Raw genomic sequence first — 15,659 nt, 5'->3', positions numbered from 1 at the left:
CAGGGAGTGTGGGGGCTGCCGTCCTTCCCTGCAGATTGCCATCCCATATGTTCCCAGTGCAGTGACTCGTTCCTTCCACGCTCTCCTCCTTCATTTCCCGAGTGCTGGCCGCCTGACAAGCACATCTTGGCAGCGCCAGTCCTCCGCTCAAGTAAGCAGCCCATCCTATAGGGGCTATAGCAGGTGCTGTCGGCACCTCTGTGCAGGCAGGGGAGGGGGCTGACGTCCCCCCCTGGCAGGAGGGGTTCAGTCCTCTGCTTGGAGGCAGATCTCACCCCAGGGAGCGACTGCGACTGCGCCTTCGCAAGTGTGCAGGCTGCTGGGATGGGGCATCACCATCTGCTGTAGGTGACACAGAGGCCCTGTCCTCAGGGTGATGCTGGTGGATGAAGACCCAACTGCAGCCCAGCCACACTGCTGTCCTCTTCGAGCTGGGGTCACCCAAACCAGTCTGACCAGCATGAGATCCTGTTCTGCTACATACACCAGATGCTGGGATCATCTTCTTCAAAAACCTTTCTGGTGGAGCTGGGGACACCTGAGGAAAGAGGCAGGGCTACCGGGTCAGGCTACGGTGGTGGGCGTACTTCTCACCGTGTCCAGCTCTCCCGTGGGATCACCACTGTCCCAGAACATGCTGTTTTAATGACTCTATTCCTGTTCTTGGGGTGGGGAGGAAAAGGTGGGGGTTCTGCAAATAATTTAACCATATCCTGCACCAGATAACTTCATATGTCAATAACACTGCCTCATCTGCATTTTTCTCTCCCTTGTATCCCTGCCCAGGGAGCCTGTTTCCACCTTATTTCACAGCCTGCCTTGCGTGATCCCCAGCTGTCAGAGGCTGGTGGCATTCACCGCCGTGTCTCTTGATCTCCAAATAAGCTGCAGCACCTCTCCCTCTCCACAGGATGCATCTTTAGGATCGGTTTCCACTGCTGGTGGGGCTGGTGACTGGGCTGCTTCTGGGAGGACAGCACCTTCAGTGGTCTCAGGGTAGCATCACCACGGGGATAAGCTGGAGCTCCAGGCTGCTCTCCAGCTCTGGTCCTGCTTTGCAGCGTCTGTAGCAGCTGTTTCCTTGGGATGTTGCACAAAGCCCAGCTCCTGTCTGTAGTACTTGGAATTTTTGGTCCTGCGTCATCTTGGGGGAGCTTGGGGCACTCTCAGAGGTGTGAAAAGGAAGGGAGAGGACTGCAGGCAGCCTGAGGGCCAAGAGGATTGCAGGCAGCCTGCCTTCCTCCAGGCACGGGGCTTGCCCAGCTGGCTCTGACGCCTGCGGAGTTGCCTCTCGGCCCCCGGGTGCACTGCTCCCACCGCCCAGTTGCACAGGGTTGCCCGCAGCGCTGGGGCAGCTGTTCCTGGTGCCTCCAGTGACCGCCAACCCCCAGTGCTCCCCAGATGGGTGGCATCATGGGGGAGGCCCGGTGCGCTCCATGCTTTGGCATGTGAGCGTGCGGAGTCCGGGGAGCCGCGGGGCAGGGCGGCAGGGCCAGCAGACTCCAGGGCTCTGCTGAGCGCTGCTTACGGAGGAGGAGGCTGAAGCGGAGGGCGAGCAGTGGCCAGGGTGAGTGCCACGGACCTGGGCGTGAAACGCCGCACTCCCAAACCCTGCAGACGGCCTCAGCGGCTGTCAGGCCACTCCTGGCTGATAAGCGGGGCTGAGCGCTCCCGCCCTGCCGTGCGCAGTGGATGTCTTGCCTGGCGCGCTCCACTCCCGAGCCGCGACATGGCCGAGGACTGCCACCGAGACGTCACGGCTGCGTGAGTCCCCGGGGAGGCAGCGAGCGCTGAGCCAAGTGCCTGCCGAGAACAGACAAAACAGAACCCCCAGTATTTGTTCTGAAACCAGCCCAGGATTGCTTTGGCCTCAATGAGACTGGAGGATTATTTTCCTTAAGTATTTTTAAACCTGGAGACTGGCAAGTACCAGAGGGCTGGGATTTCCTGGCTTGAGCGCACAGGTCATGGACGGCAAGGAGCCTGCTCCTGCCACTCCACCTGGACTGCCAGCGCACGGCTGAACCAGGACAACCAGGCTGGCAGGTGCTTGGGAAGGAAGCCACCTGCAGAGCGGGCCGTGCCTGCTGCCCCGGGGCTCCATGTGTGCAGCCCCCAGGGGCTGAGCGCCCATCTGTCCTCGGAGGAGGCACCCACCCTTTCCCTCAGCACCAGCGCAGAGCCCCATGCCGCAGACACTGCCCAGCCTGGGCTGCTTTGTGTCTGGGCGACCGCCAGGAAGGAAAGGCAGGAGCTGCAGGGAGGAGGTCAGGGATGTGCTCGCTTTCTCCTGCACCAGTAAAGGGGATGCGGAGCCCTCGGGTGAGCTCCTGATGGTTCAGGTTGGGTGTCTAAGCTCCTCTGGAGCCGTATTCATGCCTGCTGAGTGAACGTGACCCTGCTCGGGGGGCCGCAGGGCGGCAGGGTGGACATTAGTCCGTGTGTCTGTTCCCTGGCAGCCCTACCCAGGTCCCCCCACCCAGCACCCTGCAGACCCTCTTGCCCACAGGGATGGCAGCAGTGTGGGACCATCCAGCCCTGCTCTCCCTCGCTGGGCTGGCTCAATACCTGTAAGTCCCCACAAAATAACCTGCCAGAGCCCATCAGGTAATGAAAAGGGAGAGAAAGGCAGCACCTGCGCCATGCCATGCCAGCAACACCCCAGCTGGAGCGGCCGCCTGCCCCCTTCTCTGCAGCCACTGCTTCCCTGGCAGCGTCCCAAGCAGGGCTGCACCAAGAGGTGTCCCAGGGCTGGCGCTGAGCACTGCCATGCTCTGTGTCCCCGAGATTACTGGGCATGGGGGAGAGTAGACCACAGCTTGGAGGAGCGGTGAGGCTGCTGTAACGCAGGTGCGTTTTTAAAATACCCTGCCATTTGCCCACAACCCCGCAGGCTGCATGAAGGCGAGCACGGGTGAAAGGAAAGCAAATGCAGGCTCTGCGTGCTGGCAGTTTCTTCGTGGCTGAGTTTATCGGTGCTGCTGTTTCAGTCTTTCCCTTGCTGGCAGGACCCGGCAGCAGAACAGCCGTGGTTTGCTCCCATTCAGCGCTGGTGAGCACGCGACCCATTGTGTGCACATGTAAATACACATTTGTGCTGCTTGTTCCAAAACCCCGCTTGTTCCGTTCCCAAAGAGCCAGGACTGACAATGTCAGGAAAGCCTCTGTCCCCCCTGCTTTGTTTGACCGTGCTTGTTTGGAGGAAAGATCCCCGGAGAGGAGCTCGCAGCCGCTGTGCGCCCTGACAGGCTTGCTCTTGACAAGGAGCAGCCCCTGGTTGCAGGCAGAGGTGGGGGAGCCCGTGGGCTCTGCTCCCTCCCAGGGCCCAGTTCAGCATCGTTCCAGGCCCTGGAAGGGTGGGAGCAGGGAGCAGCACCCGTGGCCGGCGGAGCGAGGAGAGGAGGCAACGGGGCCCTGGGCGCTGGCCGGAGCCCATCCCAAAGGCTCGCTTGGAGCCGGTTCCTTCTGAAGTGAGTCAGGTCCCTTCCCTGCACAAACACAGGCCTAAGTCCGGCACCGCCAAAGTACACTGAAAGCTGGAGGCAGTCCTGGCCCCAGTACAGGCTTTTGGGACTTTGCCTTTTGCTGCCGCGGAGGCCGGGATTTCATGCCCTGCCGGCAGTGAGGGTCGGAGCGGGATGCAGGTGGCTTTTCCTTGGGAAGCGGCTGCTGCTTCATCAGGGACCTGCCCGCTGCCGTGTCCGCCACTTGGCCGGCCCTCCTCTCGCCTCTGCCCGCTGGGATGCTCTGCCCGCTCTGCCCGCTCTGCCCGTGGCCTCTCTCACTCTGCAGGTCCCAATCCTCTGTCTTCACCCACAGCCCCCTCACCAAACGCCCTCGGCCTTTCTGCTGCTGTATGGCCGGCTGCACAGCCAGTCTCCAGGAGACAGGGCTGTCCGTAGTGGTGAGCAGCAAGAAGACTGAAAACACATTTAAGGAGAAAACAGAAACAGGAGAAAACACATTGACAGACCCCAAGTCCTTCCAATCCCTTACAGACTTCCAAGTCCATGTTACCAGGGATAAGGTTTGGGTAAATACTGCAAAGTGTCTGTTAAAATTAGCTCTTGCTGGCAAAAATTCAGTTCTGCTTTCTTCATGTGCTTTTTTTGTTTGGTTTACACAAACTCTGGTGGCTGAGCCGTACAGGCAGGAGAAGTTGCATAAAACAATTTAATCACTCCTTCGTGCAAGCCAGAACTGCTTCCTCACCCAGGCAGGTGCCCCATGAAATGTCTTTTGACCTACCTACCCACCACGGCGGCACAACAGCCCATGGCATGAATGCCGGCATAGGCGCGGGGCGCGTACACACTCTGTCTCCAAAAAGCCTCAGAAGAAAATCCTTGCAACAACCACAGCTACCATCTAAACAAATCCCAGATCTTCCGTAAACAGAGAATGGGGTTAAATGTGCCTAATAAGCTGCTCATTCTGAATTATCATCCCTGCTCTAATAATAGCTGATAAACTAGTCTTTTGTAGGACAACAAACATTTCTGTTATTCCCCAACTCCAGCTTCGGGATAAATAAAGCCAGCCCTTGTTTTTAAGCAGGAGGTCATGCTCCATCTTAGGATAAAGGCGCTGCTACCCTTTCCCTGGTTTACAGGCTTAAAAGAACAAAATGTATTGAGTGACACAAAAAGTCAGAGAAAATTAGAGCAGGAGCAGCTAAAGACAAGTCACACATGCTGGCATTAAGCTCCCTTCACATGTGTGTTTAGCAGATAATTTGTTATCATCCCAGTCCAAAGTTAACCTGCTGGAAAGCTGCTGTGGGAGAGTTGGCTGCATCTGCAATGTTTCAGATTTCAGTGTTTCAGCTGGGTGCAAACAAACCAAAAAACACTATAAAAGCTTGTTTTTGATTAAACCTGTTGCTGCCGGGTACAAATACTTATTTTCTGGGTGGAAGTTCATTGGGGCACAAACACCAAAGATCATTAATCCCCGGTAAAACACAGACTATGCCTAGTGCCATGGCTCGGCAAGCAGCAGCTCTCGTGGCGACGCTGCCCCACGGTTTCCACTTCCCCATCCCAAACCGGAGGGGCGAGAGGGGAGGAGGAGGAGGAGGAGGAGGGTGCCGGGGTTTCCTACCACCCTCTGGCAGCCCCGGGCTCGGGGGATCTGGGCACAGGCCCCAGCGGGCCGGGGTCTCGCACCGCGGTGCTGGCTGGACGGCTGCCCTCCCCTCCCAGCAGCGCTCCCGACCCCCTGTGCGGCTGCGGGTGCCCCAGCGCAGGGGCGGTCTCCATCATCTCCATCTCCTTGGGGCTGCAGGGCCACGGCAGGAAGCTGTGGTCACGGCTGTTTTTCTGCCTTAGCTCATCTGCTATTCTTACGCACCTCGGGAGGGTGAGCTGTATTTTCACTGCCTCAGAGATGGGATTTGCCTCCGTTATGCCTAGGAAAAGCAGCCGACTGTGTTGCAGGGAGCCGAGGGAGCGGAGGCGGAGGCGCATGGTCTGGGCTTACAGGAGACATTTGTCACAGGGCCAGCAGCAGCCGCAGACCCCGCTTCCAAGTCCCACGCGGCATCCCAGGCGCCAGCCCCCCAGCCTCCGCGGGGTGCCCTGATTGTGCCTCCCCAGCATAGCTGGGGCTCAGCTCTCCCAGAACGGGCACCTTCCCTCTCGGGGTCTGGAGTCTGCCGAAACCAGCCCACACGGGGGGAGCCCAGCACCAGGGGCACGCGGTGGGCAGCTGGCTCCCGAGCGCTGCGTGCCGGCCAGGCGATGCTGCGTGCCGGGCTGCACAGCTGCCTCTCCCCTCTACCCAGGGAGGCCATCCCTGGGGCGAGAGGCCAGCCCCAGTGCCGCCGGGGCAGGAATGGCCACGCTGCCACCTGCCAAGGCTCCTCATGCCCCCGGGGGCTCTGTGCCCTGCCGCAAAGCCCGGGTACCACGTCCCTGCCTCTTGCGTACCTCAGATAGCCCCAGGTCCCAAATGACACCAGCCACCCTTGGCTAACCAACCCCCCCCCTCTGCTGTCTGGTCTCAGACCAAGCTTCAGTCAAGGGACATCATCCCGGGCAGGTCCCCATGCGTCGCCAGCCACGGGCATGCCGGGGCTGCGCGTGCATGTGGCTGTGTAATGCCATAACAAGATTACCCTGTGACATGATGGCTGTGAAATAATCCATGGTATCATTCAGTAAATCCTGGGATCCAATTACCCTTCCACATGACACCCCTTCCCAGGCACGGGGAGGCCGGGGGGCTGCAGCCCAGCGCCCTGCCCTTCCAGCAGCCGCCTGCTCGGCTCCTCCGCTCCCCTGCACCTCTCTGCCGCGGTGTCATTTAAGATTAGCAAAGTTTGCGTTGCCCTGCGGGAGCCCCGACCCTCTGCCAGGCTCTGTTGTGTTTTCTCGCCCAGCTGCGTGCTCCCCAGCACCATGCTGACCTCCCTGCCCAGCCAGCCTCGCACTCCCTCGCTGCCCTGGCAGCACCAGACCTGGTTCTTGAGCTGATGTTCAGATGGCTCAGGCGGCGATGCCAGCCTGCGTGGGATGGTAAGGGAGCCAGCCTGGCCAGCCGGGAGGTCCGTGGGATGCGGGAGAGGTGAGCAACACCACCCCGTTGAACCTGGCTGCGCGGAGAGCCCTGGCGCACACCCCGCCTCCCACAGCAGCACAGTTGTTTGCAAACAGTTTTCCAGGGCATTTTCCTTGTCCCAGCAGCTGCTCCCTGCAGCCAGCATATCCCTTTCTGTGAGAATAAAGCCCGGGGCACGGGTACACCAGCACTCCCCAGCCCCGGCAGCGGTGCCAGGGCACGCACGATGCCCTGCGGCCGGTTCGGCGCGCTCCACTGCAGGCGCCGCAGTTGCTCTGGGCCCTGGCAGGTGTTCAGACACCAGCGCTGCTGCCAAACCAGGCAGGGAGTGTGGCCAGCTGCAAATTTCGGCTGCGTTTTTGGAGCCTTTGAATCGCTGGCCAGCTGCCAGGTTTGTTATTTGTTAGTCTAAGTATTTTTTTCCCAAGTGAATTTCAAGCTGGCGAGAGGAGCCGGGTAGAGGGAACTTGGCGGGGGGCCCTTGGCACCCGCAGCACCGGGGGAGCGGGGGCGAGGGCAGGATGCTGCGGCATGGTCCGCCCGGCCTGGGAGACCCCAGGCAGCAGGGCAGCGGGCTGCAGTGGTGCCAGCAGAACCCTCATGCCAGGAAACCTTGAATTGCACCTCAGCTGCGGAGGGAATACAGCCGAAACTCCCACGCACGGGGCAGAGTTCATGGACCAGCCTGTCTGGAGCAGGGTCTGCACCTCTGCAGATCCCTCACGAGGCAAGGGCCTCAGTGAGGTGTCCGAGGCTTGCGGCCCCAGGCATGGAGCCCCAGGGTGAGCAGGAGATTCCTAACACCCATTTCTCTCTGAAAAACTCCAGGGTCCCACCTGAACCAGGGCTAAGGCCATGCCGAGGCCGAGGTCTGTGTCCCGGCTGGGTCTGCTCAGCTGGATGCTGGAGCCCACGAAGGTGCACCCTGGCCCTGCACTCGGAGCCCACGCTGCCCGGCCGCCCTGTGGCACGGGGGGGCTGCTCTGCAGCTGCAGCTTTGTGCTCAGCCAGTTTGCACTTGCTGAGCCCAGGGGTGCAGGCAGCTCTCCTGGAAAGGCAGCCGACTCCCGCACCCAGCCACGCAGCCACAGAGGCACGGGCAGAGCTCACGGGTGGCTCGCGCTCGCCGGGGTGGCCCTGGGAGCCAGTGGGCAGCCACCGGTGTCCTACGGGCTGCGCCGGCAGGCAGCTGCCCTGGCCTCCCAGCCTGTGTGAGCAGAGTCAGTGGGGATCAGGAAACAAAACAAAGCAGGGGCAATTTGCAGGGGAAGAAATTGCTATTCCACCTTGGAAACTTGAGCCTCAGATCCATTTCCCTCCAGAGAAGGGAGACAAAAGCTTTGGGAGGGAAGGGCCAGGAGGATTCCTCCGAGGCCAGGGAGCTGTGGGACCAGGGATGGGACTGCAGCGGGGAGGCAAGTGTCAGCAGGAGGGAGCCTGCCGGGCTCTGGCAGGAGCAGGGCGCAGGCGACTGGAGCGTGTCCTGTTGTGTCCCCCGCACTTCCCAGCTCCCTGCTGCCTTCCCTGCCATTGTTCATCATCTCCGGGGGTGAGGCACGGTGTGCAGACTGGCCGCCCTTCCTCCGTGCCTCCTGCCTGCCCTTCTGCCCCTGCTCCCACCCCACCACCTTGCAGGCGATGCCCGTGCCCAGGTGCCAGGGCACGTGCCACCGGCTCCCCAGGAACGTGGAGCCGGGGCACCCTCCCCTCCTGCCTGGCCCGACACCCAGCCGCTGTGGGGAACAGCAACTGGCTCATCCCAGGATGAGGCGGCAGCAATCGGCACCTCCCCAGGAGCCAGCCTGAGGCCAGGATCTGGCCACACACAGCCAGGGATGCTCACAGCAGTCAGGGCAAGCAGGCAAGGGGCTCTGGCAATCCCCTGGTGCCCCACTGGCCTCTCTGTTTAGACAGGTAAGCCTCCATGATCCCACCCTCAGGCAAAGCCATTTCTGTCACATTACTTCATTCCCCTGGCATAAATGTGGTGGATTTTGGAAGGAGACCTTTCAGCTGAGTTGCCTGGGTGTTACTCCCGTGGCTCAGCAGCTGCCACTCGCCGGCCACCGCAGCCATGCTAATGCATCTCTCGAAAAGGCAAACCAAGCCCATCTGTTGACTGTGCCTCGCAGGCTGCAAGGTTGCTCCTGCCGATGAAGCGGGAAAGACATCAGTACCGCAGCGCACAGCACAGTGGCCTGCAGCTCTCTTCTGGGCGGACGGTCCAGATCCCTGGAGATCACTCCCTGTGCAGGGACCCCACTAACACTCCCAGCACAGAGCTGGCAGCTCGCGGGCTGGGCAGCCTCACACACAGCACGGGTATCGGGCAGAGGGGTACATGGGAGGCCTCTGCCACGGCTCCAAGTCCCAGACCAGCTTGAAAGATTAATGACCTTTTTTCAGTGTTTGCTTTAGGCAAAGCCTCACTGCAAACCAGAGGGCTCGTGCTCCAGGGCTTCGTTCAGATAACGGTCTTGGTATGAGAATGATCTCCCCTGGTGAGGTGCAATTTGCAGAACTTGAATGGGGGCTCCAAAACTGGCTGCAAAGAAAGAGATTAAGATCAGTATTTGTCCTTTTTTTTTTTCTTTTTCCTTCCTACTGGAGCAAAAATATTCCTGTTTATTGCTATAAACCCTTGGGGGCTGTATGGTAAACTCCCAGCGGGAATTACTGTCTCAAGAGATCAGAGATCCCGAGAACATCCCCTTGCCAAATTTACAGTTACTGTTAGCTCTAATCAGCCTTGTTTATCTCTCCCTGCGGTGGTATTTGGGAAACTAGCACAGGTCAAACACGGGACAGTTCCCTCATTGTTACCAGGTATCTGAAATCTCGCTTCAGGCCACACCAAATCCCTCACTGCGTGGACACCTTCCTCACGCCTTCTCCCGGAGCCTGGCTCTGGGCTCCTGCATGCCTGGGCCCAGCGAGGGAATGTGCTGCTCCTGCTCAAACAGCACTGCCGGGCAGGGGCCAGGCGAGGAAGAGCCCCCGGCTGCTCCCGGCACAGGCTGCCACGCTCAGCTCCCGTCGTCCCAACTGTGGCACAGCTCCCGCAGCCACCGGCAACCCCAGCCCGGTCCCACTCAGCGGAGCCACGGGACCCTGCACGAAGCGAGCGCCAGGGCCGGCTGCAGCCCCTGGCTGCCGCAGCCGCTCAGCCCCTGCCTGCTCCCGAGAGCACGGACGGCTGCGACGCCCGTGCGCTCACACCCTCCCTACTGTATATTCTTCCTAGGAAAATAAAGCATCACTGTCCTATTAATTATGTGAGTTCTGGAGCAATATTTTTCCCAGAGTCACCTACTGGTTCACATAGTCGTTTTCCAGGCAGCTTAGCCAGTAGCCTGGCAACACGGTGACCTTATGCTCTGCTCAGCTTTGAGCATTTTATTAGCCACACTGGACTCTCTCCACCGCTCCATATTGCTGAGCCCCTCATTAGTACAATTAATAAGCCGCTTCTGTCAATTCAATCAAATGCCAGGCTCGACAGCAGGAGAAAGCTTTGGCAGATCAAGTAGGGGAGATTCTGGGTAGCACTGGGAAATTGCAGGAAACCTTTCATCTCCCCCAAGGAGCCGAACAAGAATGGAATTGTGGGATTGGGATTCTCTCAGGTCATGTTTATTTATCGCCGGCTCGTTAGTATAATAAATCAGGTCCCCTGTCACTTTGAATGAAGTCATAGGTTTGCTGGAAGGAACTTGGCAGAACACCTTGATATTATTAGTGATGGTGCGGACAAAGCCTCATGAAAGGCGATGCCCTGGCCGGGGTGCACAGGCACCCTCACACGCACCCGCTCGTCCCTGCTCCACACCGGCAGAAGGCCACCACCAGCCTGGGCTGGCGCGGTCATCCCAGGGCAGAGCCCGGGGACCAGGATGGTCTTGGGACACACCATGCAGCGCAGCTGCGAGGCGCCGGCAGCATGGCTGCAGTGCAGCATGTCCCAGGTCCCGATAGCCATGGGAAGGGATGCTTCTCCCTGCTCCTGCTGCCTGCTCCAGGAGACGTGCCTGGTGGGAGACATCCCTCTCCTGGCCCTGCTCTCCTCCTGCCTGCACATGTTGCCAGGATGCGGCCGGGCCAGTGCAGAGCACCGGGCAGGCAGCGCAGGCGCTGGTCCTCCGCTGGCAATCACGTGTATCAGGCACATGTGATGGCGCTTTGCCTTTCACACCTCTCTGCGTCCTGCCAGACTTTGCCCTGGCTCTGACGTCGGCATGCTCTTTGGATCCCACGCTGGCTCCGGGAGTTCCCGCAGCCACGGTGCCGGAGGTGCTGGGCAGGACGCGGCTGCCGCTGCAGGATGGCCAGGCAGCAGGCAAAGACCCGGTGCTGCATGACGGTGGTCCCTGAACGGGATCGGTCCCTGCGTCCTCTGAGCAGGACCTGCCAGCAGCAAGGGACCAAGAAGTGGCTCTGCAGAGCCTTTGGCATGACACCTCCCTCTGAACCAGGCACCCTGGCCGGGGTGAGCGGGGTGCGGTGGTCTGCTGGAGATGCTGGGGAGGTCACGGTCTCCTTGCCTGGATCCAGTGCTTTTCCACACCAGAGAGCAGGTCTGCAGGGTGGTTCCTATCCTGTCGCTGGAAGTAATGCTGGTGGCGACGAGGAAGAGCTGTGACTGGTCTGTCATAGTCTGAGTGCCCCAAATAGAGCAGCATCACAGGTGTACGTCCCAAAAACGTTCCTAAAATAAACTTCCCCAGGAAATCCTTTGATCTGGTCTGATGATGAAAACATAAATCTGAATAAAGTCAGATTTTTTTAAAAGATTAATTTCCATTTAGCTTAAATATAGATTAAAGGTTATAAAATAGCAGCTCTGTTTTATTGTTCAGTTTATCACAGTATTTGGTCTCCACACTGCGATAAATATTAAACTGTTCCTAATTTATTGCTCATGGACCCACTTTAGGGAGACAGTTAACTCCCAATTTTATAGTCTCTGAGCTGAGCCTGCGCCACGGTTGAAATGCAGGGTCACCCAATCCAGGCGTGTGCGGCCAGAGCCTTCCCCAGGCCAACCCATCCTCCCTGTCCCCATCCCCATCCCTGTCCCATCCCCTGTGCAGCATTCCATCGGTAAAGGCCTGGGAAGCGCCCGGGGCCATGCTCACACTCATTAGCTCTCTTGACTCCAGCTGACCCATAAATGTTGAAGGAAACAAACAAACCACCCGGAGGGGAAGGAGAGGAAGGGCTGTAGAGAGGAAGGGCTGTAGGTGTTGGCCACACGTCTGCAGAGCCAGAGCAGTGCTCCAGCTGAAGATGCTATTGTGTTGCAGCGATTTCCCAGGAAAAACAGGCCTGGAGATCTCCTTACCGTTCCTGGGAAGCGCTTGGTGACCGGGAGGGTGTGGATTCAGGGCGGGGGCAGCCCGAAGGCTGCGGGGGTGTTTGGGGCTTTTGCTGTTACTTTATGACGACGCCAGGAATGACACCACAAGCAGAGATGATTGCAAAACCGCAGCTCTGCATCTCCAGGCTGCACTGCAGCAGCACTGCACGAGGCACTGGTGCCCAGCTCCAGCACACATGCCGTGGGACCACCAATGGCCGGCAGTGCGGGGGCTTGGCTCCGGCTCCCAGCCGAACAATGGGTGTTTGAGGCCGTGCAGGGGCTGCACTTGGGGAGGCGCACACACACGAGCGCTCACATAGGCACGGCAGCTCCTCGGCCGCCGCACGTCGGCAGCTGCGGGGTTGTGTTCCTGTAGCCACCAAACCAAATGGACCTGGGGCCAGGGAGGAGACCGTGGCAGCGGGGTGTCTCCATGCATGCTCCAAGCAAGACCTGCGAGCCCTGGGCAGGCACATGGCCGCTGTTCTTTGGACTTTGCCACCCCTTTGAAGGGCCGTTTGCAGGCAGGGTGTTGGGAATGTTGGTGCCCAGCTCCTGGAGTGGGTGTGTAGCAGCCTCCTGCATCCCGGTGGTGCTCGGGGGAGGCAGTGGCATGGCCAGTCCCCCAGCACTTGCCCCTTCCTGCCAACCAAGCCTCACTTCTTGAGCAGTCCCATGCCATCAGGAGGGAGGGTCTGCAGGTGAGCGAGTCCTCCCCCACAGTGCCAGGCCTCTTCAGGGCTTCTCGGGCAAATCGCTTGCATCTTTTGCAAAGTCTGACCTAAATAAACCACCACCTGAGCATCCCGTAGATCCCCAGTCGCTGCCCGCCGTCTGCGTGGTAGCATGGCAGGCTGTCTGGGGACACAATACCCTTCCTCTTATGCGCTGCAGGGGACCCTGCTGCATCCGCCACCCCTGGAAAGCCAGTAAATGCCCCCTCCCTCCTTATCTTTCCTTTAGCAGCGGGGGTCTTGGCATCTCCTTAGCCCCCGCTTCCTTTTCCAGCTCGTGTTGACACAGCGGCCGTGGGAGAACAATGGGGCCAAGGGCGGCAGAGCGACACCCTGCCCCTTCCTCCGGCTGCCCACTCACCTTCCTGGGCACAGCCGGGGCACCCGGGCCCCAGCGGCACGGCTGACAAGGTGGCAGCACCGGGGCGAAGCCGGGGGCAGGCTGACTGCACGGGGGGCCACATGGGCAGTCTGGTGCTGCCCTGTCCCAGGAGCGCAGCATCAGGTACCCCACACTGCCCGGATGCTGGTGGGAGCCGTCCCAGTGAGGGGAGGGATGCAGAGGTACCTCTGTGCTGGTGAGGAGCCCGTGGAGCCAGAACGGGGCCGAGAGGGCGACAGGGGCAGATGGAGAAGGGGCTTGTCAGGGAGCTAGGGGAGAGAGAGGTTTTTGTTGTGAGCTATGGGCCAGGCTGACTCCTTCCACCTTCCACCAGAGTCGTTGGCAAGAAGGACGATATTAAATAAAGAGCTCGTTTCAGCCTGTGCTTGTGAAAGCTGGCAGGTTAAAAGACCTCCCTGATTCTCCAGCCTGCGAGGAGCAGAGGTGAGCTCGCTCTTATCTGGAGGGATTGCTGATCGGGAAGAGCCTTGCATGCTCCCAAGGAGCGGCCGGGCACGCAGCCGGAGGTGCGGCAGGTACCGTCCGGCCAAGGTCAAAGTCCCGCTCCGAACGATCCACCGACGCTCCCGAGGGCTGCGAGGAGGGAGCGGAGCTGCGGGGCTGGGAGCCCGGCACCTCCCAGTGGCCCCCGGCATCGCCCAGCACCCCTCAGCACTCGCCGGCATCCCCAGCCCGGAGCAGCCGGGGGTTTGCACCACCATCCCAAGACCACCCGGGCTCCTCCGCCGGGGCTCGTGTGCCATCCAGTGGCGAAGGCCCGGCCCCGGCGCAGGCTGAGCCTTCCCACGCCGCAGCTCAGCGCCGGGAAGGAGGGAGCCGTGCCGGGCTGGAGCCTGGGGGAGCATCCTCCCCGGCAGGACCCCCGCGGAGGCTGCAGACGGCGAGGGGATGCGCTGAGCCGCCGGCGCTGCCCAGCCAGGGGGGCTGCCCAGGCCCGGGCTGCGCCTGGGGGGCCGCGGGGGCTCCGGCAGATGCTGCGGCAGGAGCCCAGGCCTCCACCCGGGGTGCTCGAGGAGGAGGAGAGCAGCCCGGGCGCTGGGAGAGGCGAGGAGCCCGAGGGGGCCGAGCAGGGCTGGGCTGCGGCAGAGCCTCCTGCCCCTGCCATGGGGATCCAGGAGCAGCCTGTGCTGAGGGGGAGAGAGAGACTCCTCATCGCAGGGACCGGGAGCCGTGCAAGTCCTTCCCTGGCCAGGAAAGGGATCAAGTACCTCCCCCATGCTAGACCACGCTGGCACTGCTGGCCGGGCTGGAAGTACCTCGAGCAGGACGGTTTCAGCTGGTGCCCGGTGTGCCACTTCTACCTACTCCGCAAGGGCTTGCGCCCGCTTCGGCACGGTCAGCGGGGCTCGGCCTCGGGTACCCGGAGGGAGGCACGGGCAATCCCAGGCACGCAGGAGGTGCGCTGCGTACAGCATCGGCCGTGTGTGTGTGCAGCTGGCTCCCAGCAGGCAGGGTGGGAGCCCGGGCTTTCACTCCTAAATTGACGCTGTGGGCGACTGCGCAGATCTCACGAGAGCTGCGCCAGACCGGGGCTGGCAGAGGGAGTAGCAGGGAGAGCTTTAAGGAACTTGGCTGGGAAAGCAGGGCCTCCAGCAGCGGCAGTTGCAGCTTGGTAAAACACAGCAGGCTCCTTTCTGCTCCGAGACATTAGGAGCAGCTCAACAATTAGGACTGGTTTCTATTAATATGCAAATTTCTGCTGCCATGGCAATACTCTTATAAATGCAAATTGCAGTGGGAACCATTGTTGGAGAGACCTGTGCTGGTCCCTGCACTTTGTCTGAGCAGATGCTCCTAATTGAGCTCCCCCGGAGCCTGTGGCCCTGAGCAGCCGGGGACAGCACCGCCAGTGGCCACCGTGACGTGGGCAGCAGTTTCCCCAGTGGCAGCACCACTGCGGTGCCCCTGTCCCTGCACAGAGCTTGGGCCTGTTTGCACAGATGCTGACATGCCTGCAGCAACAGGCGGGGCAGCCCGCCCCTGCTGCTCCGTGGGAATCTCCTTCCACCTGCCACTGGCATCCAATTCCAGTTTCTGCAGCAGAAGCCGTGCCCTGAGCTGCTCTGAGAAGCAGGGATGTGTGCAGCTCCCTTGGCCGGGGAGCTGGGGAGAGCACGCCTTCCCCATGCAGCCAGACTTGGCCCGCAGCAGGACCTGGCTGCTGCCCAGCCTCACTGAAGGCCGCCCGGGGAAGCTGGGACTGGCCCAGGACCGCAGGCACTGCAAGCGCCAGCACCGGCTTGCCCTGCTCACGGGCACTGCTGAGCCACAGATCCTGACCCGAGGCGAGGCGGGATGTTTTCTCCTGAGCCTGCTTGGGACGGATCCTCCGGCAGCCCCGCACTGACTGGGCGGGCTGGGTTGGCCACCAGCTACCAGCCCAGCCGCCGCAGCACCTAGGCCTGCGTGCAGCCGCACGTGCAGGGCTGCGTCGGGGAGCACGGTGCCTGTGCCTGGCCCACCCAAAGCCTGATGCGGTGGGCAGCCAGACCCTGGGAGAGCAGGGACGTCCTGCAGACGTGTCCCTTCCAGGCTATGGCCAGGACCACGAGGTGGCTGTGTGTGAACGGCACGAACAGTGCCCGGGGCTTCCGTCACTGCC

This window comes from Accipiter gentilis, chromosome 29 (assembly GCF_929443795.1).
Source record: "Accipiter gentilis chromosome 29, bAccGen1.1, whole genome shotgun sequence".
Taxonomy (NCBI): Eukaryota; Metazoa; Chordata; class Aves; order Accipitriformes; family Accipitridae; genus Astur; species Astur gentilis.
Note: the sequence above shows the minus strand (reverse complement) of the source record.